Source organism: Adiantum capillus-veneris, chromosome 5 (assembly GCF_014529385.1).
Source record: "Adiantum capillus-veneris isolate H3 chromosome 5, ASM1452938v2, whole genome shotgun sequence".
Classification (NCBI taxonomy): domain Eukaryota; kingdom Viridiplantae; phylum Streptophyta; class Polypodiopsida; order Polypodiales; family Pteridaceae; genus Adiantum; species Adiantum capillus-veneris.
The window spans coordinates 138,857,470-138,883,041 of NC_140935.1; the positions used below are offsets into that span (position 1 = coordinate 138,857,470).

At 42.1% G+C, this 25,572-nt stretch overlaps 1 pseudogene; it reads left to right on the forward strand.

Annotated features, from left to right (window-relative positions):
* The first annotated feature begins 14,379 nt into the window (after positions 1–14,379).
* Positions 14,380–25,312, forward strand: LOC147458168 (BURP domain-containing protein BNM2A-like; annotated as a pseudogene).
* The last annotated feature ends 260 nt before the right edge of the window (positions 25,313–25,572 follow it).

Below are 25,572 nucleotides of genomic sequence, written 5' to 3' on the forward strand. Positions count from 1 at the left end.
CGTCTAAATTGATTGAGAAATTAAACTTGAAATTAAATCGAGAAATTAAAAGACTTGTGGACTTAACTAATGGTAATAATAGTTTCACGAAAGAGTTAGTAGAGAATTTGTTTTTTTTCTTTGAAGAGTCGAAATCATAAAGATGATTTCTATAACATAAACATTGATATGCATGATGTTATCATTGGTATCAATTAGATCATTGAAAATCATGTTTTGATTGATTGTTAAGAAAGAAAAATATATCTTTAATCATTTGATGATGTTAAGTCACACTCTTTGTGGAAAGAAAGAGATTCTAAATCTAGTTTTGGCAATGGAATTGATAAGGTGACTTAGATAAGAGTGTGAGACGTTGCTTGTGTTTGCTTGTGTGAGACGTTGCTTGTGTTTGCTAATGAGATTAAAGAAGAATCTGGGGATAAAGAGAAAGAGACAAATCCAGAATTTATAGAAGATCTCTTACATGAATTTAAGGATGTGTTTCCGGACGATCTTCCTGGTATACATCCGTCTAGAGCGGTAGACCATGCCATAGATCTATATCTAGGAGCAACACCTTATTCAAGAGCTCCATACAGGTTCAATATTGATGAGCTTAAAGAGCTCAAGATACAACTTGATGATCTTTTGAAAAAGGGTTTCATTAAACCTAGTGTATCTCCTTGGGGTAGTCTTGTGTTATTCCAAAGAAAAAGGATGGTACATATAGGTTATGCATTGACTATAGGGGATTAAACAAACAGACCATTAAGAACAAATATCCTCTTCCTCACATAGATGAATTGCTTAGCCATTTGAGTGGTGCCACAATATTTTCAAAGGTTGACCTTCATTCTGGCTACCATCAAATCCGCATCAAGGCGGAGGACATTCCAAAGATTTCTTTTCGTACACGTTATGGACATTATGAATTTACAGTTCTTGCTTTTGGTTTGACTAATGCACCAACAACTTTCATGTGCTTAATGAATAATATTTTTTCACCCGTATCTTGAGGACTTCATTCTGGTATTCTTGGATAATATTTTTGTGTATTCTACAAATGAAGAAGATCATGCATTGCACTTAAAGAAAACATTTGAGGTTTTGCGTGAACATAAATTGTATGCCAAAGCAAGTAAGTATTCTTTTGCAAAGGATCAGATTGTGTATTTGGGAAGAGTGATTTCTAAAGAGGGAATTCACATTGATCTTGATAAAGTTAAGACTATGTTAGTAAGAGATGTAAGAAGCTTTATGGGTCTAGCACAATATGAGAGAGCACACATTAAAGATTTCTCTAAGATAGCAAGTCCTTTGACAGAATTGACCAAGAAAGACAAGGGTTTTGTGTGGACTTCTAGCTGTGAGACTGCTTTTGAGACCTTGAAGGCTAAAATAGCGGAAAATTTTGTTTTAAAAGTTCCTGAGATGGGCAAACCATTTGTTATGTCCTGTGGCGCTAGTGGTGAACAATTAGGTTGTATTTTGACACAAGAAGGAAGAGTGGTTGCATATGAGTTTAGGAAATTAAGACGACATGAATTGAACTATGCAACACATGATCTAGAATTGATTGATGTTGTTCATGCATTGAAGCATTGGCTTCATCTCTTGCTTGGTGTAAAATTTGAATTACGTACTGATCATCAAAACTTGAAGTATATTTTCACTCAGCCATTGTTAAATAACAAACAAAGAAGATGGATTGAATTGCTGGCTGAGTATGACTTTGATTTGAAGTATTTGTGTGAAAAAGAAAATAAAGTTCCAGATGCATTGAGTCGTAGGGCCATGTGTAATTGTTGACTGTTGTGCGATCCAATTTGATTGATGAGATACATGCTGAAGTTGAAAATGATTCCTTTTATATGCCTATTGAAATTCTTGCGTGAGAATATTGGTGAGATGTATGAAAACAGATATCCCTTGTATAAGGGAAATCTGTATTGTTATGACCGCTTGTGTATTCCTGCAAATTATTCTTTTAAGAGTCAAATTCTGCATGAGTGTCATAATTCACCTTTTTCTGGTCATCCTAGATTAAATAAGACATATGAAAAGATTAAAACCTTATTCTTTTGGCCGCGTATGAAATTGGATGTTAAGAATTATGTGTGTGAGTGCTTTCAATGTCAACAAGTTAAGATTGAGCATAAGAGGATGCCTGGTGACCTTCAACCCTTAGACATTCCTTTACAGAAGTGGGAGTGTATATCCATGGACTTTATCATTAGACTTCCTACTACTCGTGGAGGGTATGATTCGATCTTTCTGGTGGTAAATAGACTCACAACACAGGCTCACTTCTGTCCCGTGAAAATAACTGATACTGCTTTGACCATTGCACGCTTTTTTGTGAAAGAGATATTTCGTTTGCATGGCATGCCCAAGAGCATAGTGTCTGACAGAGATTCTAAGTTCACTTCTCATTTTTGGAGAGCGACTTTTGACTCTATAGGTACCCAGTTACGCATGTCTAATGCTTTCCATCCTCAAACTGATGGGTAAACGAAGAGAGTGAATCGTATTTTAGAAGATATGTTACGGATGTATGTCAATGAAAACCAATCTAATTGGAATGAATATCTGCCTTTGGTTGAATTTGCATATAACAGTTCATATCATTCATCTATTAGGTTGACTCCGTTTGAGGCAATGTATGGCTATAACTGTCCCACACCTATTAATTTCTTAACTCGAGGAATAAGGTAGAATTGTCAAGTGAGATGCTTGAGAAAATGGATAACGAGTTGACCAAAATCAGGGGGATTATTAGAGAAGCTCAAAAGAGATATAAATTGTATTATGACAAGAGACATCGGGTTGTGGAGTATGAAACTGGTGATATGGTTTTCTTATAGGTTATTCCCGAGAAGTCTCATTTGATTCTTGAAAAGGATAAGAGATTGTCTCCACGATTTGCTGGGCCATTTAAAATTTTGAAGCGCATTGGTCCAGTAGCTTACAAATTGGAATTGCCTTCTCATGTCAAAGTGCATCCTGTATTTCATGTGAGTTTATTGAAAAAGTATATTCGTAATGTCCATCATGTTTTACAGGACAACTCTAAGTTGAAAGATGATGGAACATTGACTGTAGAATCAGACTTAGTGATAGATAGATGTGTTAAACATCTAAGAAATACAGACATTGTGGAAGTTTTGATTAAGTAGCATAACTATCCAGTAGAGAATGCTTCATGGGTTGATCTTAGTGTTTTGCAAAGAGAATTTTCCTCTCTTTCCAACTCTGAGGACAGAGTAAATTTTGATAAGGGGTGAATGTAATAGGACTAATCTTTGAAGTTCTTAAAGTCAAAAAGAATGTAGTAGGGCATATCTTTCATTTAGCACGATTTGAAAGATTGTTGAATAGTCTATTAAATAGAGTTTATATGAATGAGTTTGAGATATTAAGAGAGAACATATATTCTTTTTCTAAATAATATACTAAAGACGTATTTGATAAAGATTAATGAATAACAGATAGTCTGTCTATGAACAATAAAATTTGAGTTTTTTATTAATATCAATATTTTAAATTTATGTGTTTTAGCTTAAAATACATGGGTAAGCTTAAAATAAGTTGAAAAAGTAGTGGAGACCCAAAAATAGAGGTTTTATGAGTCGCAACCTAAAAATGACGTTTTCAGCCAAAGAAAGACATTTTTCGTAATTCTGTCCGCTCTACCTTGTAGACCAAACCTATTCCCGTCGTTTTGAGTACCTGGATTTCTCTGTTCTGAGTTCGTTTGTAAAAGTTATGATGAAAATAAACAGAAGACAGCAGCAGTGTAGTATATACAGGGACAGACAGACATACAACATCATACAGTTCTCCCTGCTATCAACCAAGAAGTGGATTGTTTCTTCATGGTAGAGTATGGCAATTGATATTATGAAGGTATATAATTATGTTTTTTTACTTTGATTATCATGTTGAATTGGTTGCACGAGTATGTTCTTTTGGCTATTTTGTAGGCGATGCAGAAATCAATGTGTGAAACAGGATCTGTGCAAAGTGTCATGATAGAAATCTAACCTTTACGGATCGCTTAGCGATCACGTTCTTATATTATTCTCGCAGGTATACTTGGTACGAAAATCGTGCAGGCTTTTCGAGGAAAAGAAGGATAAAAGCACGACGGGTGGTGCGTTTGGGGATCATTCACCGATCTCTCTTCTGCGAGTGCGAGTGCGAGTGCGAGTGAGAGTGCGAGTGTGAGTGCGAGTGCGAGTGAGATGCTGCATGCAAGCGAATTGAACCTCGGGGGTGGTCGGGAGGTTCGAGCTCCGTACAACGGAGTGCGCCCATATATTTTGCTCCTCTGTTGTATCAAACACTATCAATACAAAGATTTCTTCCTCTGTTTTGCTGTCTATCTCTATTATTCGGTTCCCGTGACATTGAGGATGTTGCAGGTCTTGCTGCAAGGATTGCTGCTATTAGAGTTGTTTTGCCTATGGCAGAACAAGCTCGTTGGGATGTAAAGGATGTGTAGGCACATGCATTAATTGCGTTTTCTGTGAAGCGCACTATGTTCCTCACATCCGTTCAGCAAAGTCTGCAAAACAGGCTTGGGATATTTTGGTTGGTCTTTATGCAAGTCGCAATGAGGCTAAAATTGCTTTGCTGCATAAAGAGCTGGAGTCGAAGATTATGCATGAGGAAGATGATATGGCCACTTTCCTTGCTAGTGTCAAGGATATCAATGAGCAACTTATTTCTGCAGGTGAAGTCATTTCAGACAGTTCCCTTGTGCAGACTGTTCTTGATGCCTTACCAGATTCTTACCAGACTTTTGCTAGTACTTGGAGACTTATAACCCAAGGAAATCCAGAAGTTGTCAAGTTTGATGCATTATGCACATTGCTGTTGCAAGAGTCACTTTCCAGAAAAAACAGGACTAAACACCGTGCAATTGAACAGGCCTCTATTGCTTCTCAAAGAAAGGGTGGTAACAGCAATGCAGCCACTTCTTATGGTTCTGCTGTGAGTGGCGAAACTTCTGTTCAAAATGCTTTCGCTAGCAACACTTCTTCTGGCAATTCTTGTTATAAGGTCAAAAAGAAGATGCGTTGCCATTATTGTAAAGCTAATGATCACTTGATCAAGCAGTGTCCTAAGTTGAAGACAAAAGAGGCTAAGAAGAAAGAGGGTGGTTCCACTGCAAATGCTGGTTCCACTACAAATACAGCCATTGTTGAGTCTTTTGTGAAAGGAGACTGTGTTGCTAATGTTGATGCAGAATGGGCTTTTAGCGCAGAGTGCACTTACAATCCTGCTGTACATGATGCATGCTTGTCAATTACTGCAGATTCACATGTGTGGTATTTTGATAGTGGTGCTACAAAGCACATTACCTCACATCGTGAATTTTTCACCTCTCTCGAGTCTATCCTCATGGGAATTCAGTCACTTGTGCCAACAATGCCTCTTATCCGGTTCAAGGAGTTGGAAAGATTGTGCTTACTGCTGCAAATGGCAGTTCCTTCACACTTGTTGATGCACTTTATGTACCTAGGATCAAGAAGAATCTCTTGTCTGTATACGCACTTGCTAGACTTGGACTTGTAGTCAAATTTGTGGATGACAGATGTACAGTTCATGATATCAGTTTTGGTGATGAAATTGTTGCATCTGGCCTTTTGTGCCGTGGGATGTATAAGCTCACTTTCTATGACAAGTGTGGATAAAATTTTACAAATATTGTTGCAAATTCAAGGGCTATTTCTAATGCAAAACTTTTGCATGCACGTTTTGGTCATCTGAATTTTGCCAGTTTGCTGCGTTTGCACAAATCTAATATGGTTGCTTCTTTGCCGCCTCTTGAAGCACCTGTCAAACATGTTTGTGAAGGCTGTATTTTGGGTAAGATGCAATGTACTAAGTTTCCAAAGGATGGTTCAGTCCGGGCCACATAAGGGTTGCAGCTTGTGCATAGTGATGTTTGTGGGCCCATGCAAACTCCATCCTTGGGCAATTATCTGTACTTCGTGACTTTCATTGATGATTACTCCATGCATGCATAGGTATTTCTGCTTAAAGAGAAGTCCGAAGTTTTGATGTGCTTCAAACATTTTTTGGCTATGGCTGAAAATGTCTCGAAATGTACTATGGGCACCCTCCGTTCCGATCGAGGGGGGGAATATATGTCTCATGAATTCAATGCATTTCTGGCTAGTCGTGGGATAAAACACCAATGTACAACACCTTATACACCTCAGCAAAATGCTATTGCTAAGAGGAAAAATAGGTCACTTATGGAAATGGCACGATGTATGGTCAAAAGTCAAGCTTTGCTTCATTCTTTTTGGCTTGAGGCCATCATGCGTGCCACTTATGTACTAAACAGGTGTCCTATGAAATCTTTGCAGTCTATTACTCCATATGAAGCATGGCATGATAGAAAGCCTTCTATTGAGCACATACGTGTTTTTGGATGTTTGGCATATGCTTTGGTGCCACAAACACAGCGCAGAAAATTGGATGATAAGGCTATTAGAAGTAGTTTTGTTGGTTATAGTGTTGAAATCAAAGGTTACAGGTTGTATCATCCGCAAAAAAAACGTATTCTAGTTTCATGGGATGTAGTGTTTGTGGAATATTCTATTCAACCCTTGCTGTCATGTACTAGAGACAGTAATGTACGCTCACAGGACATTTATGACACTTTGTTGCCTCTTTTCAGTGGTGGAAATATGAATGTAAGTTCCAATGAGACAAATGTACATCCTGTGGGGGTTTCTGAAATGTTACAGATCAGCCTATTACTAATGCAGATGTACATGATGTACTTGATGAGGAAAGGGATGAAAATGAGCAAGCTAGAGGTATGCCAAAATGGCTGGTGCACACTTTACGTGACAGTAAATTGGATGCACCTTTGTCTAGTCGTACTCGTTCAGGCTCTTTCCATGCATCTTATGCATTAGATTGTTATGCTTTGGTTGTGTCTAGCTTACATGATGTTGAGGAGCCTCTGTCTTTTGATGAAGCACAGAATACAAAAAATTGGATGGCTGCCATGCAATCAGAATATGATGCACTTATAGAAAATGACACGTGGACTTTATGTGATTTGCCTCCTTGTAAAAAGGCCATTGGTACGAAGTGGGTTTACAACTTGAAACGCAAGCCGGATGTTGAGATCAATCGCCATAAGGCTCGACTTGTTGCAAAATGTTATGCACAGCAAAAAGGCATATATTATGAAGAGACTTTTGCTCCCACTTGTCGTATGACTACTGTGCATTTTCTATGTGCATTGGTAGCTCATTTTGGTTGGGATGTACATCAATCAGACATTGTTACTTCTTTCTTGAATGGTGACATATTTGAGGAAGTTTATGTAACGTAGCCTCGCGGTTTTGTCATAAAAGGACAAAAGGACAAAGTGTGCAGATGTAAGAAGGCTTTGTATGGGTTGAAGCAATCTCCTCGTGCTTGGTATGAGAAATCTAACACTCATTTGATCAAACGAGGCTTTCGTAACAGTCCAACAAAAAGCACATTGTATGTAAAGCGTGAGGGTGATGTACTTCTCATTGTGGTTCTTTATGTCGATGATTTGCTGATCACTGGACCAAATGAGAGATATATTGTTGAATTTAAGGCTGATTTGAATGTTACTTTCAAAATGAAAGATTTGGGGCTGCTACATCATTACTTGGGTATATAGTTTAAGCAGTGTGATGGTGGTATTGCCTTGTGTCAAAAAAGTTACATAGAGACCTTGCTATGTAAGTTTGGACTTGAGGATTGCAAACCTATTGCCACTCCCATGGAAACATGTTTGAAGTTGAGTCTACATGATGCTGGCGATCCTACTGATGTCAATATTTCCCAAACTGTTGTTGGCTGCCTCATTTATGTAGGCAACACGAGGCCGGATATTCAGTTTGCAATCTCACAGGTCAGCAGATTTATGCATAGCCCAGGGTCTAAGCATTGGCAGGCTGTCAAGAGGATTTTCCGCTACCTTAGTGGCACTTTACATCTTGGCTTGTTTTATCCCAAGGGGGGATCATTGCCGCCAGACTTACATGCTTTTTCCGACTCAGATTGGGCTGGTTGTTTTGACACGCAAGTTTCCACAAGTGGTTTTTGTTTCATGATTGGTAGTTCATGTATATCATGGTTGAGCAAGAAGCAACCTGCTGTGGCCACTTCAAGTCATGAGGCTGAGTACAGGGCAGTCTTCACAGCTACGATTGAGTGTGTATGGCTCAGACGCCTTATGGCTGATTTGGGTGTTGGACAAGACACTGCCAACACTATCTACACTGATAGTCAGAGCACGTTGGCAGTTGCGAGGAACCCAGTTTTTCATGCTCGCACAAAGCACATTGAGGTGCATTACCACTATGTCAGGGAGAGGCTCTCAGCAGGAGAGATCAGCTTGGCTTATGTGCTAACACAGGACAACCTTGTAGATCTTTTCACAAAGGCATTGTCTCGTGAGAAGCTTGAAGCTTTCCGCAAAGCTTTGGGCTTACTCCCCATGTCCTCAGGGCATGGCACTTCCCTTTACTCATGTGCCAGTTCTTGTTCACCGCATCACTCCAGGGGGGATTTGTTACCATATACATGTGGTGGCCGCCGGGGCATTTTTTCCCTCTTTAGGAGGTTTCTTCCCCCGAGCATTGTATATACGCCCATGACTCTAGGGCTATCTATCTTTCCATTGCACACTAAGAAACACACTCTCTATTGTGTGCCTTGAGCTTCCTTTGTCGTCTCCAAGCTATGTGTCTCTCTGCAACACTAATTCCAACATGAAGAAAATGGAAAACGTACATGTGGACATGCGGGTTTTCAAAAACATCATAGCACTATTGATCACCTTGTCACTCTTCAAGTTCTCATGGAGGACAGTCGGTTGAAAGGTAAAGAACTATATTGTTTCTTTGTGGACTTTAAGAAGGCCTTTGATATGGTCCCAATCTTTGGATACATATGGAAGAACTCCAGATCATTGTATCAAATTTGTATCACGTCAGTTGTATTTTGTATTTTTATGGGTATTTTTTTCAATGAAGTTAATGTATATTTTAAGGCGTTTCACCCATATAGCTTGTATTCCATGTTGTAGCATCTGATATGCTGCAAGGGATTGAAAATCCTCTATCACAAATCACCAACATCAAAGCTTGAAGATCTCGATGAGGAATACGCCGATCTCTTGCAAATTCATATAGATAGTGCTTGGGGACTCGGGGAGGCACTCGAGATTCCTCCATCACAAAAACTATTGGAAGATACCATGAACAAGAACTATTCTCCCCAATCAACTCCCTTGAAGAGTCTGTGATGTTCCACTCAAACGATTGTAAGAACTCTTGGAACTCTATGCAACTTCTTGCTTGTAGTAAGGTTTGCTTTTGTAACTCATCATAGACTGTGCATTCTGACCAAGCGATATCATGCCTTGTCTAAAACATATATCTAATCATAGGCACATCCGTTGCACCAAGGAAACTAGGGCCATTGACCAAATACTATAAAAAGAAAATGTAAACACAAAGAGGCTCGCTCCTCAGTGGAAACTCGAGAGGTCTCCATGGGCCTACAACATAAAAGTGAGCTCGAAGCAACATGGACAAAGGATCATTTGACTTAGATGCAAAACCTGCAGTGTAATCAAACTCCTCCAGTAATCTAAAAGGCTCACTACTGCCCCCATGGTACAAAACTCCTGGAGATGCTAGACAAGGACTATTAGAACCTATCTCGATTAAGAAACCTTCCTTTACATAAATCACAATCGTTCGTTTTATAGGCTACAAAATTTATGAACAAAAGGGGTCTAACAGCTTAACCTTGAGTCTAGGACAAACTTTCCTATCAAAAGATCAACATATAACCAAAAACAACCTTAAACCGTGGATTAAGACTCGTACAACATGAAAACATTTTTTTACAAAATTGAGCAATACTATACTTGAAAAATAGAGCAAGGAGAACGAAACACAATGCAATAAACAGAATCAATTTGGATTACTTGTTAGCATGATATGTTACAAGATAGCAAAGTTTTCTAGTTGCTTCACCGTACTTAAGATAACTTCCTTATCCCCAAAAATTAACCTTTATACCTAGGGCATCCAAAATTTAAAGACAAGACGAACGGCTCACATAAATAGAGACCAAAGGACTTGTAGAGGCTGCATAGAGGAGGCAAAGAGTGAGGAGCATTTTTTATGCGGATGTGCAGCTTATCAAGATATACAGAGCCGTTATACTACATTGTTCACACGATAGCCCACACTCAGAGAGCTATTAGAGTCACGAGATCAGAGACAGCTGGGCCGCTTCCTCCTTGAGACCCACAGAGAGGAGTCACCATACAGCAGGTAGAGGAAGTGCAAGTCCGTAGATGGCTCAGACATGATATCGTGCTTAGCACGCCCATCATAGAGAGATTCATGAGATCTGCACTTGACACGAGCAAGCCAGATAGAGGGAGCTACAATAAATCTTCTCAAACCCTGTCGCCATACTATAGGGACTTTTCACCCCCTACCCACCTATGCATGACATCCTACCCCGGTTTGGTATAAGATGGAGCTAGTTCTTGCATATCATACTTGTACTCCCAGAGCATCTAGATACATAGCCACTAGAGATAGAGCTTCATCCCCTCATCACCCATGCACATATATCTAACCCCCCACTTCTAGTACCATATCATTACTCTATATTGTTGTTTACACCACTTTATTTTCAGCACTTTTTATCTTTTTCGGGATATCCAAAGGATACACACATGTATATGATTTTGCCTCATACGCCATTTCAGCCTCTAGAAAACGTTAATAGAGCGCTGTGTGTGTGCGTGTGGGTGTGTGTGTAATTGCCAAAGCAAGGAAAGATGCACCACACTTTTTTGCTCAAAGAGGGGTGACCAAAATGGCCAGCTGATCACTGTCAATTTCTCAGACAAACGATAAATCGAGGGCTAGCCTGTAGTCAATGGGCTAAACTCGGAGTTGTGACCCTGGTCACACGCGATGAAATGGCAACGGCCAGGTTGCTACTGTGATACGGGTTGGGAGTCAATGCCGAACTGCAGCACGGTGCCAGCGGCTTCCACAAACTGCTTGCAGCTGACGTCAAGAGGCAAGCGGGTATCCAGCACAAGGAAGGCAGCAAAAACGCAAAAGGGCAACTTGCGCACCTGCAAATTGGCTCTGCTACAGAATTTGGGAATAGCACAAGCTTTCTTCCTATGCAAAATAGCGTACGCAGCTGTAAATTGGGGTCGGCAGGAGGTCTCACAGCACACACAATGGCCTACAGCTGCCTTGCAGGGCGTTTATTGCAGCCGCGGGGTATATTGCAGAAAGATTGGGCTCACAACAGCGGTTCGCGCAGGTGCAGGTAGCTAGCTCTCTCTCGCCTGCAGCACGAGTGCACTCATCTGTACTTGGTTTTGCCATCACTCTTCACCCCTCTGTTCGGGCTGTGAAACAAGGTGTGGGCCGAGGCCTACTCAATGGAGTTGCGGGTTTTGGATGTATCAGCTTGAGGTTTTTTTTGCGTCAGTGTGAACAGAGCGGGCTTTTGAGCTTGGGAATCGAAGGAGCTCGTCTAGAATTGCAGACGGGCTATAAGCCCTCGGAGTGGGGAGGCTGCTAAGCCTATTTTGGAGGTTTTTGCCAGTTTTGATCAGTGTACAGCAAGGTTTTGTGGATGCTTGTGGAGATGGCGTCCTTCATGGTCACAACCAAGCGCCTCTCCCTTGTGGAGTAGGAGATGAAGGAGTGGAGAAAGGAGATGGAAGAGTCGTGGAAAGAAAAGGCAGCCTTCCTACGAGCACAAGGGAAAGAGAGTAGACAACGACAAGAGGAGGAGCACCTTAACGAAAGGATTTCCCTTCTTGAAGCAACCATAGCCTCTCTCAGGGTGGGTTCACATTGGCACGGGGGAAGATAACCTCCAGAAGGCCATGTTCCGGGTGGAGGACATGAATTATTTGCTCTTCCACCGCTAAACACGTTCACAGTGGGGAGGGTGGAAGAGAGAATGGGTCGTTCCTGTCGCCGCCCTGTGTGAACTTTAGGGGATGGGTGGAAGCAACGCAAGAAGACAAAAGATGTATTTGTTTAATTTTAAAAAAAGATCTGCAAAATGAAAAGGCATGCCACGCTGCATACGTGGAGGGTGGAAGAGAAGATGGGCGAGGCGAGGCGAGGGGGGGGGGGGGGGGGGGGGGGGGGTGCGGAAGTGAAACGCAGATTTACTTCCGCGAGCTGGCACCATTTTCCAGAGCTGCCGCCGTGCGATGTGAAGAGGGAGGCTGACGTGTAAGGCTGCGATCCGCTGGCAGCAGGCTAACCTTTCCTGCTGTCGCATACTGTGAACCTAGCCTTAGCCTCAAGAGCCAACTCCTCAAGGTCAAGAAGGGACACGAGATGGAAAGAGGAGAATTTCAGCCCTCCATCATGGAAGAACTGACCACCATCAAGGCACAAGTACAACCCATCCAACAGGAAGAGGAACAACACAAGGAGAAGACATCCACATGGGTGGAGGTCGTCACAAGGATGCAAAAGAAGGTGTATGATGCCGAGAGATGGATTGAAGTAGCAAAGAAGGTGAAAGGCAAGGACAAGCCTCACATGTGAGGGTTGTCGGCCTCGACCAAGATAAGGTTGAAGAAGAAGTGAAGTAGCCCATGGGATTGATGGGGATTGACTCACACCTAAAAGCTTGGAGGATAGGTAAAGAAGGTGGGGACAAAAGGGAAAACATCAAAGGAACGAGCTCTCATATTACGCTTCCCCTCCATTGAGGCAAGGAGTCGTTGAAAAAGAGACCTCACACTCAAGAAGATCGGTATCTTTCTTGGGGACGACCTCACCCTCTGGCAATTTGCCCACATGAAGGAAGTCGTGCCAGAGATAAGGGAAGCTAGCTAGAGAGAAAGGCAAGGTGGCTTTCTACAGAGATGGGAGGGTGGGGATTGTAGAGCGACACTCTACATGACGGGGTGATACCTAAGGGACCAAACTTAAAAATTATAGCTTGGAACTGTAACGGGTCTCTTCGACTTGATGTGGGTGCCTTTGAGGATAGCTTCAGAGATAGAGATATAGTCTTCTACTCGGAGATTCGCCAGGCCCCTGGTCAATTGATGCCACATGTTACTGTGGGTACAGATGGGAGACGGCTTGCCGAGTAGAGACAAGGTATCAGCATGGGGGTAGAGGCTCAAGAGGGGTCACAATCCTATTTCGAGAGGAGTTACAACCCCTATCGCACATTGTTCAAAGAGATGAGCAGACCGGATACATGTGGGTGAGATTGAGATCAAAGACAGGAAAATTCGTGTATATTACCATATGCTACTTTGTTCCCAGCACATCAGTTTACGCTGCACCTAGAGGGGAGTCTTCATTCTCTATGTTGGACGAGAATATATGGAATTTTTTCAGGGATGGTGATATCATTCTTCTTGGAGACTTCAATGACCATACAGGCAATTGCCAAACAGTTTTCTATGACACTTTAGAGGAGATGCTGAGAGAGCTAGACATAAGTGATATGGGGCTTCACAGAGATTCATAAGATGACGAGCACACCGAGTATGACGACACTCAACAGACATGGAGACTACGCATGGATTATCCATCTTGAATGGAATACAAAGATTCCCTACCAACGAGAGGTTTTACATGCTTTTAACTCAAACATGGGCGCAGCACAATGGATTATATTATGGCTCAGCCGAGCTTTATCTCTAGTATCCAGGACCTCACCGTCGGGGACCCAAACTTGTTGGGGTCGCAATAGATCATGCCCTAGTGACACTGACCATCTCTTTCCAGTTTAGTACAGCACACATGCCATGGGTAGCAACTCCTACTCGCTACACCTTTACCCGGGAAATGGTCTCTGTTTACATAGATAGGATCTACAGACGCTTGTGCACTGAGGAGCCAGGGCGACCTCTAGAGTTGCTAAATTCTATGCTGACAGAGACATTGCATGATGTAGCAGCAGAGGCATACCCACACCCAGCCTCGGCAGAGACGACAAACTGGGAGTATGCCCGAAAAAAGCTAGTACGATGAGGAGTGCCGCGAGATGAGAGCCAGACCTTAGGGGAGGTGCTTTTGAGAGATATCACTAATAGGCAGATTGCCTTCCAACGCCTGGTGTGACGAAAGAGGTTGGCTCGACTAGAGCAGGATCTATATCATCTTTTCTTGAGTCAGGGGAGGCATGGCGACTCTTCCATAAGCATTCCCCTCCTCCTGCCCCATCACTTCTACAAAGGCTTCATGCCCATATGCATCATCTCTGTACACAATTCCCCCCCCCCCCCCCTGAGGCCCACGCACATGTGCTTTTTTCACCACTAAGATCGTGAAGAAGGACATTGATAACATGGAGACAGGGAGAGCATATGATCATGATGGCTTAGTGGCTGAGCATTTCATACATGCCAGAGATCTTCTTGCACAGCTTCTAGCAGTGATGTTCAATCGTGCCATGTGTGAGGGATTGCCTAATACTTTGATTCTATTTACTATTGTACCTATCTTCAAGTCAGGAGACCCTATGGAGCTTGGGAATTATCCCACTATCATGATTGGACACACATTGGCATGGTTGTATGCATTCATTCTTGAGCAGCAGTTGAGTAGATGGGCAAAGAGGGAGGGGTTACGTGCATCCAGTGGGCAGGCAGGATTCATGAGAGGTTTCTCGACTCTTGACGACATTCTGAGAAAACTCTTGTACCGGATGTATCTATGTGGTTTTGTATCTAGTTCAACTCGAATAATCTCATGTGGCACTAAGGCCTTAGCCCGAATCATTTGAGAGATCACAGAGACTAGAGGCCTCTCTATCCATCTCCATCCATCAGTGCTACCAGATCTACTCTCGTGGTCCAATGAGGGTTGAGTCCCTAAATCTCAACCCCATAGAGCATGGGTGAAGCCACTAGAGTGTCAAAAAGCCATAGCTTTGTTCGAGGTTCCTAAAACTAAACCTGCGAACACATCTTCTCCAATCCTCCCAAAGCTACATAGGCTCTCCTCAATCTAGTCTCTGCTACTTTCCTCAATGATAACGCCGGTCTCTTGAAGTCTACCCCAAGATAGGTGTATGCATCTGTATACTCCACCATCTCCTGGACACATGTAAAAGTAGTTGTAGACCTCGTGGCCCACTGTGGTGTGGTGTTGAACACCTTAACCTTGGTTTTCTCAGGTTAACAAACAATCCACTATTGTGGAAAAATGTGTACAAAGCATCTAAATGACATTGCATCCCCTCCGTGGAGTCAAAAAATAACACAATATTATTAGCATATAACAATAGTGAGATCCCTTTGCCGAAGTCCACAAAGCAAACAATAGAGAAGTCTCCCACATAATCTCCCCTCGTCAATAATGGCTCCGAGTGTCAGAAAGACATCAATAGCAAGGTGAACGTTCACTTTGGCATTCTAAAAGAACAAAATGCAAGGAAAGTTGAAACCTCTCCTGAAAACCCGCTTGTCATGTCGCCCGCACACCCTCTCTCTCTATGCCCATCTACTCAACTGCTGCTCAAGGATGAATGTGTACAATTGTGCCAATGTGTGTCCGATCATGATAGTGATGTAGCTCCTAGCTCCATAGGGTCCCTGGGCCCTGACTTGAAGATAGGTACGATCGTGGACAAACTCCAAGTATCAGGTAGGCCCTCACACATGGCATGGTTGAACATCACTGCTAAAAGATCTGCAAGCAAATCTCTGGCATGTATAAAATTCTCTGATTCCAGGCCATGGAGATCATATGCTCTCCTAGTCTTTATCTTGTCAATGGCTTTCTTTACCATCTCGGCGTAAAAAAAACACATGTGTGTGGGCATGGCTTTGGCGGATCTGGAAGAGGTGGCTGCCCTGAGACTGTGTAGAGAGATGATGCATACTGACCCCCTACCTCCGTATAAGTGATGACTGGTGGGGGGGAGTGCTCATGGAAGAGTCACCATGCCTCACCTGAATCCTATCTCAAAAACAACTGATATAAATCCTGCTCTAACCGAAGTAAAAGTGCCCTCTTCTTCCGTCATACCAAATGCCGAGAAGCAATTTCTGACTTCCTATGAGTAATGACTCCTAGAAGTACCTCCCTCTGAAGTCGGGCTCTGGTCTCTTTGCACTCCTCATCATACTAGCTATTTTGAGGTATGCTCCCAAAACATTGTCACTATCCAGCTCAGTGTGTGGGTATGCCTCTTTGTCTTTGTCAATATATAAGTGAGCTCCCCTAAAGATCTCCCCAAATCATCTGTGCATAAGCGTCTTTAGACACCATCTATGCATATAGAATCAATCTTTGAAGTAAAAGTGCATCGGGTATGCGTAGGTGTCTATGCCAGTCAAGTTGTGCTGAATTGGAATGAGACGATAAAGGTGAGAAAAGTATGATTTACTGCTACCCCAACAGGCATGGGCCCGACTGTAAAGTCTTGAATAGAGGGTATGAAACTGGGATTTCAAAACATAATCCACTGTGCTAGCCCCATGTCTATGAGGAAAACGAGTGAACCTGTCATAATAATCAATATCTAATTCTCCTAAATGATTTTCTCATATTAAACTGATCATTTAATGTGGGGAAGTGACAGGGGAGAAAAAGCTAGAATATTGGTTAAGCTAGCAGACCGGCCACTGTAGGGGTCCAAAGGAGGGAAAATAGGGATCCAAAAGGGGGGCCATCTGCAAAAGAGCCATGTGCAACAATGGGCTAAAAAGACCCTAAGGTTTAGCCCATTAAGACTTCCAAAATGCTAAGGTTCCAAAATTCAAAGGTTGTGTCCAAAGGTCAACCCTAGGGGAAATTGGATGCTTTGTGTGTGACCAAAAAGACTTTTCAAATCCCTACATAGAGCCTTGGGAGTAGGGGATGAGAGAGAAAGTCACACACACACACACAGGCTCCCTTTACACAAAGGGAATTAGGGACACATGTCAGCTCCCTAGCCCAGATGCCCACAAGGTGTGCCCAATTCCTATTGGATGGCCTTGGAGGTGGATCAATGAGAATTAGGCTAGAGTAAATCTAGTTTAATTAATTTAAAAACACTTAATAAAAGAACCAATGAGAATTAAGTCTCCTAGAAGACTATTGGGCAGTCTCCCAAGGGGTGCAATGAGCATTCAGGAGCCCAATGGCTTGCTTGCTTCCTATTGGCCAGGAGGCAAAGGGGTCCAATGAGAGTTTAGTTTAATTATTAAATTACCTAAAGCTCTCACAAAAGGGGAAAGGGGGACACTTGTCAAAAGGCTATCTTATGCTGCTTAATGGTCATTGGCTTGACTTGGGGAGGGCCAATGAGGCTAGAGCAAGAGCAAATAGCAAGAGGGCTCGCCCAAGAGAGAGAGGGGGCTGATTTTTGCAAAGCATTATCACACACACACTCACACAATCTCATGTGTGAAGAAAGAGAAGACTATCTCTTCCCAAGCTTTAATGGAGAGCTCATCACCTACTCCAAGCTTGTGAGATAGAAGCCTACATCGACACACTCTTGGCTTGTGGATGCAAATCCAACCAAGAGCCAAGCTTTAATGCATGCTCATCTCCTCTACCAAGCTAATTACTAAGCTAAACCTATGCTAATATGAGTGATTATGTGAGTAGATGTACATCTTTCTCATAAGATACTCCTTCCTCTCAATCTAGTCTCATACCCTCCTAGCTCTCACCATCTTCGAAGGTGTGTGAGGTCTTGGGTCTGAGAACGGGGATAATTAAAGTTGTTTTTGCTAAGTGTTTTGCTTAGTACATGAAGCTTTCATCTTCATTGCACTAGCTAGTCTTGAAGGAACACAAAGAATTGTATTGTACAATGTCTCTCTTGATGGGAGAAACCATAATACAAAGCCTTTTGGAGGGGGGACCAGCTCCATGAAAATCCAGTCCTCAACTGTTGTCAATAGCTTAATTTCTCTCTCTTTTGAAAGTATTGTTGATGCTATCTAACTAGGTGTTATGATTTTTGTTGCTCTCTCCACCCAAGCACTCTTGTAATTCTCATTAGGAATCTATTCTAATGAAATGCCCACTATGTTCATGTTAATTTCCGCTACACACAAGTTATTAGGCCATTAAATGTTACATTGGTATCAGAGCACAAGGTTTCTCTTTTCTTGCTCAAGAAGGGAGGTCCTCAAGCTAGCTATAAATGGTTGGTATTATTAATTGCTTGGGAGTAAGTAGAATAGGGATTTTTCAGCCTTGTAGTGCGCCTGCCTTCATGCAGTTAACGGGGCATCAAGCTAGGCATACAATCCTACGAGATGGGAGATGTCCTACCCGCAGACAGTGCCTTCAAGGGGCAAGAAGCTTCAGTCACTCCCTTAATCGGGAAATTGAGGTTTCATGTCCAAGGCTATGTGGACAAAGAGGACTTCTTTATCTCTCCTCTCAAGCATGAGGATGTAATCCTAGGGGCACCATGGTTTGATCGCCTGGCTGCCGATGTTAAGTTTCCTGAAAGGAGAATCTCCTTTAAGTTCAGGGAAAAAGACATGTATATAGATGCTAAGGAAATGGGTAATACTATCCCCATTGTACATACACCAACTTTCAACAAGTCAATAAAGAGCTCTATTTCCATGTACATGATTTTTGTTAAAGATTCTCAAAAAGAACCTAATGCTTTAGCAAAGGAAAATAAAAGTAACCAAAAGGAATTAGAGTTATCCAATTTTCTCAAGGGGTTTCAAGATGTTTTTATTGACGACATCCCTTGTGAGCTACCTCCTAAATGAGGTAATGATGACCATGCAATTGAACTTCTTCCAGGAAGTTCACCGCCTAACAAACCTCCTTATAGAGTTTCACAAGCTCAACAAGAGGAGATTATGCGGCAAGTGCATGAGTTAGTTGAGAAGGGCATGGTTAGGCCTAGCTCATCTCCATTTTGCTCACCTGTGCTATTAGTGCAAAAGAAAGACGGCACATATCGTATGTGTGTCGACTATAGAGCACTAAATAGGATCACTATCAAGAATAGGTTTCCCGTTCGACGGGTAGAAGACCTATTTGATAAGCTACAAGGATCAACCTACTTCAGTAGGATTGACCTAAAAAGTGGCTATCATCAAATAAGGATAGTTGATCAAGACATTGTAAAGACTGCATTTCGCACCACATTTGGTCTTTACGAATACATTGTCATGCCTTTTGGCTTGACCAATGCACCGGCCACATTCAACCGCTTGATGGAGAAGCTGTTCAGGCCTCATGGAACCTTCACTGGAGTGTTCTTTGATGATATTATCATCTACTCTAATTCATTAGACGAACACAAGCAACACCTCCAGGTAATATTTCAAGTTTTGAGAGAGAATAAACTTTATGTTAATCGAAAGAACAGTGAATTTTTCTTGCAAGAAATTCAGTATTTAGGTAACATTATCTCTCAAGATGGCATCCAAATGGATCCATCAAAGTTAGAGGTAATAAAAGGATGGCCTAAACCAAGGAATCTTCATGAACTAAGAAGCTTTATAGGTATGTGTGCATACTATAGACGCTTCATAGAAAAGTTCTCACAAATTGTGGGACCATTACATGACCTAACAAAGAAAAGCGTTAGGTATACATGGTCTGCTAAGAAGAACAATGCTTTCGAAAAGCTTAAAGAAAAGCTTATCTCTCAACCTGTGCCTACACTACCAGATCTCTCAAAACCATTTGAGGTCCAATGTGATGCTTGTGGTGATTGCCTTGGAGCTGTTTTGCTCCAAGAAGGGCACGCCATAGGCTATGAGAGTCGAAGGCTCGACCCTGTTGAGCAAGCTCTAGGCATATACGAAAAGGAACTCCTTGCAGTTCTACATGCCTTAGACTCATGGAAGACCTATTTATTGGGGACTCCTTTCATTCTACGAACGGATCACCAAAGTCTTAAGTACTTCATGACGCAGACCAAGCTCTCCGACAAACAAATGAGGTGGGCAAATTTCCTTTCGCAATTTCATTTTCATATTGCTCACATTGCTGGCAAGCATAATCAAGTAGCTGATGCACTCTCAAGACGGCCGAGAGTGAATGCGGTTTCCATAGCAACTCACGATGATCTATCTTCAATGATAGAGGAGTACGCTATTGATCCCGATTTTAGAGATGTGATTTCAGCCCTTGCATTAGGGAAGAAAGAAGAACCATTTACTTTACAAGATGGTTATCTTCTCTATGGCAATAGACTATGCGTTACTGACTCACTACGTGAGAAAGTAATGTATGAATCTCATGCTCCACCTTATGCGGGGCATAGAGGGATTCAGTCTACCTTAAAGGGAATTGAAACATATTTATATTGGCCTACCATGAAAGTGAACATACAAGAGTATGTTTCTAAATGTGTGGTATGCCAAAAGACAAAATTTGATAGAGGGGAGCAACTTGGATTGCTTCAACCCTTGCCAATCCCTAATTCACCATGGGAGAGCATATCCATGGATTTTATCTTTGGATTGCCTAAGTCTATCCATGGGATTACGGGAATATGGACGATAGTAGATAGGTTCAGTAAACAAGCTCATTTTATACCTGTCAAAAAGACTATCAAAGCCCATCAAATGGCAACCCTCTTCATTTCACAAATTTTCAAGTACCATGGCTTGCCAATGTCCATAGTGTCGGATAGAGATCCTAGAATGACCAGTAATTTCTGGAAGGGTCTCTTTGAGAATTTAGGGACAAGGCTAAACTTCTCTTCGGCCTATCATCCACAAACGGATGGCCAAAGTGAAATAGCTAACCTAACCATTCTCGATCTACTAAAAGCCTATGTAACGGAACTAGATCAAAGATCCCAATGGGAGAAGTACTTACCCTTAGTGGAGTATGCTTACAATAACATTGTACATACTTCCACGGGAAAAGCACCTTTCGAGGTAATTGAGAGAAGATCAAAAAGTCCCTTGCTACTTAAGGTACATGGGAAGATCTTCGCTGCAGATGAGTATAGCCGAGACCTACAAGAATCTTTTCAAAAGATTAAGGATGCTATCTCTATCTCACAGCAAAGGCAAAAGGCTGCTACTGACAGGCACAGAAGAGCCCAAGTCTTTAAAGAAAATGATTGGGTCTTGTTAAATTTTCCCAAGGCTCGATTAAGGCACACGACGGGCAAGAATCCTACGGGCCACCAAAAGTACTATGCTAAGCTAGCAAAAAGGTACTATGGTCCCTTCTAGATTCTTAGGCCAATCAATGAAATGGCCTATCAACTCAGGTTGCCCAATCACTGGCTCATACACAATGCTTTCCATGTGAGCCTATTAAAGCCTTACAAAGGAGAGCCACCTCAAGAACCAACTATTGAAGACCCACCGGAGATCAAGGACCAAGAGGAGGTGCTGCAACCCGAGTCCATTCTCCGACATGAAGACAAGGTATTAAGAGGCGGTAAGACTATCCGACGATATCTTATTAAGTTTAAAAATTATCCTTTTGAAGATGCTAGATGGATGCAAGGCATACAATTAAAGGGTAACCTAAACCTTGTCAATGCTTACAATGCTTCCCAAGAGTAAGCAAATGTACAAAATGTTAAAAATGAACAAATTTTTTTTTTGTCTTATAAGACTCTCTTTTTCTTTATTGTGCACAAAAATGAAGTAGTATGCATGCTTAGATCAAGTTTGCGGACACGACGTCTCCCAAACACCAAGTAGAGCTTGTCACTCTACTATGGAAGACTGATAGGACTAATGTGCAGACATGCTTGCGGCAGCCTCATGCTCTCAAGCACCAAATGGACTAGTCATCCATTGTGGAATGATGTCGTAGGGTAACATAGGGATCCTCTACCCGCTAAGAAAAGGACTCATGAATATGCTTTATCTTCTCTACACCATAGTCGAGGACGACTATGATTTCAAGAGAGAGGTAATGTCATAATAATCAATATCTAATTCTCCTAAATGATTTTCTTATATTAAACTGATCATTTAATGTGGGGAAGTGCCAGGGAAGAAAAGGCTAGAATATTGGTTAAGCTAGCAGACCTTCCACTGTAGGGCTCCAAAGGAGAGAAAATAGGGATCCAAAAGGGGGTCCATCTGCAAAAGATCCATGTGCAACAATGGGCTAAAAAGACCCTAAGGTTCAGCCCATTAAGACTTCCAAAATGCTAAGGTTCCAAAATTCAAAGGTTGTGTCCAAAGGTCAACCCTAGGGGAAATTGGATGCTTTGTGTGTGACCAAAAAGTCTTTTCAAATCCCTACATAGAGCCTTGGGAGTAGGGGATGAGAGAGAAATTCACACACACACACACACACACACACACACACACACACACACACACACACACACAGGCTCCATTTACACAAAGGGAATTAGGGACGCATGTTAGCTCCCTAGCCCAGATGCCCACAAGGTGTGCCCAATTCCTATTGGATGGCCTTGGAGGTGGATCAATGAGAATTAGGCTAGAGTAAATCTAGTTTAATTAATTTAAAAACACTTAATAAAAGAACCAATGAGAATTAAGTCTCCTAGAAGACTATTGGGCAGTCTCCCAAGGGGTCCAATGAGCACCAATTCAGGAGCCCAATGGCTTGCCTTATTCCTATTGGCCAGGAGGCAAAGGCGTCCAATGAGATTTTAGTTTAATTATTAAATTACCTAAAGCTCTCACAAAAGGGGAAAGGGGGACACATGTCAAAAGGCTATCACTTATGCTGCTTAATGGTCATTGGCTTGACTTGGGGAGGGCCAATGAGGCTGGAGCAAGAGCAAATAGCAAGAGGGCTTGCCCAAGAGAGAGAGGGGGCTGATTTTTGCAAAGCATTATCACACACACACTCACACAATCTCATGTGTGAAGAAAGAGAAGACTATCTCTTCCCAAGCTTTAATGGAGAGCTCATCACCTACTCCAAGCTTGTGAGATAGAAGCCTACATCGACACGCTCTTGGCTTGTGGATGCAAATCCAACCAAGAGCCAAGCTTCAATGCATGCTCATCTCCTCTACCAAGCTAATTACTAAGCTAAAGCTATGCTAATATGAGTGATTATGTGAGGATATGTACATCTTTCTCATAAGATACTCCTTCTTCCTCTCAATCTACTCTCATACCCTGCTAGCTCTCACCATCTTCGAAGGTGTGTGAGGTATTGGGTCTGAGAACGGGGATAATTAAAGTTGTTTTTGCTAAGTTTTTTGCTTAGTGCATGAAGCTTTCATCTTCATTGCACTAGCTAGTCTTGAAGGAACACAAAGAATTGTATTGTACAATGTCTCTCTTGATGGGAGAAACCATAATACAAAGCCTTTTGGAGGGGGGACCAGCTCCATGAAAATCCGGTCCTCAACTGTTGTAAATAGCTTAATTTCTCTCTCTTTTGAAAGTATTGTTGATGCTATCTAACTAGGTGTTATGCTTTTTGTTGCTCTCTCCACACAAGCACTCTTGTAATTCTCATTAGGAATCTATTCTAATGAAATGCCCACTATGTTCATGTTAATTTCCGCTACACACAAGTTATTAGGCCATTAAATGTTACAGAACCCACTTGATGCTGGAAATTTCTATGTGTGTGTGTGTGTGTGTGTGTGTGTGTGTGTGTGTGTGTGTGTGTGTGTGTGTGAGAGAGAGAGAGAGAGAGAGAGAGAGAGAAACTGACGGTGGAACATTTAACTCATTAGAAATTTTATAAGAACACACATTTTTCTATATAGAAACTGGAAATTTTTATATCCATCGATATACTTGCATTAAATTACTAGAGAGCAAATGTGTAGCAACTATTAGTATGTAGTAATGTTGCATCCCATGCCTTACTATATAGTAATCACAAAACAACCCCATTTTGCTAGATCCATCTAGCAATAAGATTAGATTACTATATAGCGATCTTGTAGGAAGCATGATTTTACTAGTTCTATCTAGCAAATACATAGCAAGGCCTCACTTTTGCTAGTTGCATCCCCTATATTTTCTATAGATTTGCTAGTTCAGTCTAGCAAATCAATGAATGGGATGATATTTACTAGGTGGAAATTGGCCTAAAGCTCCTTGTTGGACGCTCGCGCCCTGAGAGAGCTTTTTTGGCGCCATGGCCAGCCCCTAGCTGAAGCTCGCCCTACTAGCTTCCCACGTCTTCTTCCTGGTAGCTGCCCTAGTGAGTCTCTCTCTCCTTCATCGTATTTGACCAATGATACACATAAACATGCATGCACACCACACACACACATGAAGAACGAGTTGTATATGTGTGTGTGTTCTTGCCCATTGTACAAGAACCCACTTTTCCTATGCCTCTTTTTGTGCTAAATATTATATGGGCATCCTCTACATCCACCTTTGCAGTTGCATGAGCTCCTGCCTCAAGCCCAATCCTCAAGCAGCTTGTCATCCTTGTGGCACCATGAGCTTCCCCACACCAGCATGCCATTGGGACTTGAAAAGCTGGCCTCCCCCTTGTCTGCTCGCTGCACTCGACACTTCCTTGCTCAACTCAATGCAGGTACCCTACAGGTATCTCAAAATGGGTTTTGCTCCTCTGTTGGGATCTACTGCTCCGAAAAAGTTGTGCTTGTAAATGGTGTCCAGCCTCGGATCTACGTTCCCTCTTTGTTCTTCTATGAATATGATGCTCTTCGTTACCAGCGTGGTTCCTCGTCCGCCTCTGGGGTGCAATCCAGCTCCACCATTTTCTTCTCTCAAGATTCTCTCTCGGTAGGCAAAGTGATGCAGCTCCCAGACACTTCAAATGATCTCAAATGGCTCAGGTTTCTCCCGTATTCTCTTGCCAAAGCCTTGCCTCGGCTGAATGAGAACTCAATGAGAACAACATGCCAGAGCTAGCAAAATTCTATGGGGTCTCAAAGGGATCGGAGATGGAGTTTGATATGGAAAACACACTGGCTCATTGTGAGTACAAGTTAGAGAATGAGCTCAAGTCATGCCACACATCAGGGAAAAGCATGGTGAGCTTTATAACCAAAGCAGTTGGGCATGATGCGATCGTCTACGCACCATCAGTAGTGACAATGCAAGAGGTGGAAGTGGTCGACATTGCGGTGGTGAGCTCGAAGGGCAGCATGTCGTGACATGAAGTTTCCATGGTTACTGTACAGTTGCCACATGACACAAGCTTTTGAGCTAATGGATGTGTTTTTGAAGCTGGAAGATAGAAATGTTGCTTACATCCCAGTCATTTGCCATATGGACACTAGCTACTGGAATCCTTCCCACATTGCCTTCCGAGTATTGAATGTGGAGCCTGGAAAGACCTCCGTCTGTCACTAGCTTCCCCAAAACAGTTTCCTGTTTGTACAAGGCATGAACTAGTCATGTAATATCCCTCCCCCTTTCCGCTCTTGCAAGAATTGGAGACATATTTTTTTGTTTCTCATTTTCAAAGTTAATCTATGCACACATCATTTTGTATGTTATAATATGGTGCTAGGAGGGCTACCACATGGACCTTCTAATTTGTATGGCCTTCCAATTTATTTGACTTCCCAATTTTATGCAGCAAGAAGGCAAGTAGCTAAGGGGTGTCCCTTAGCTACTTTGTTGTTTGTTGTGGTAGTGGATGGTCTAACTTA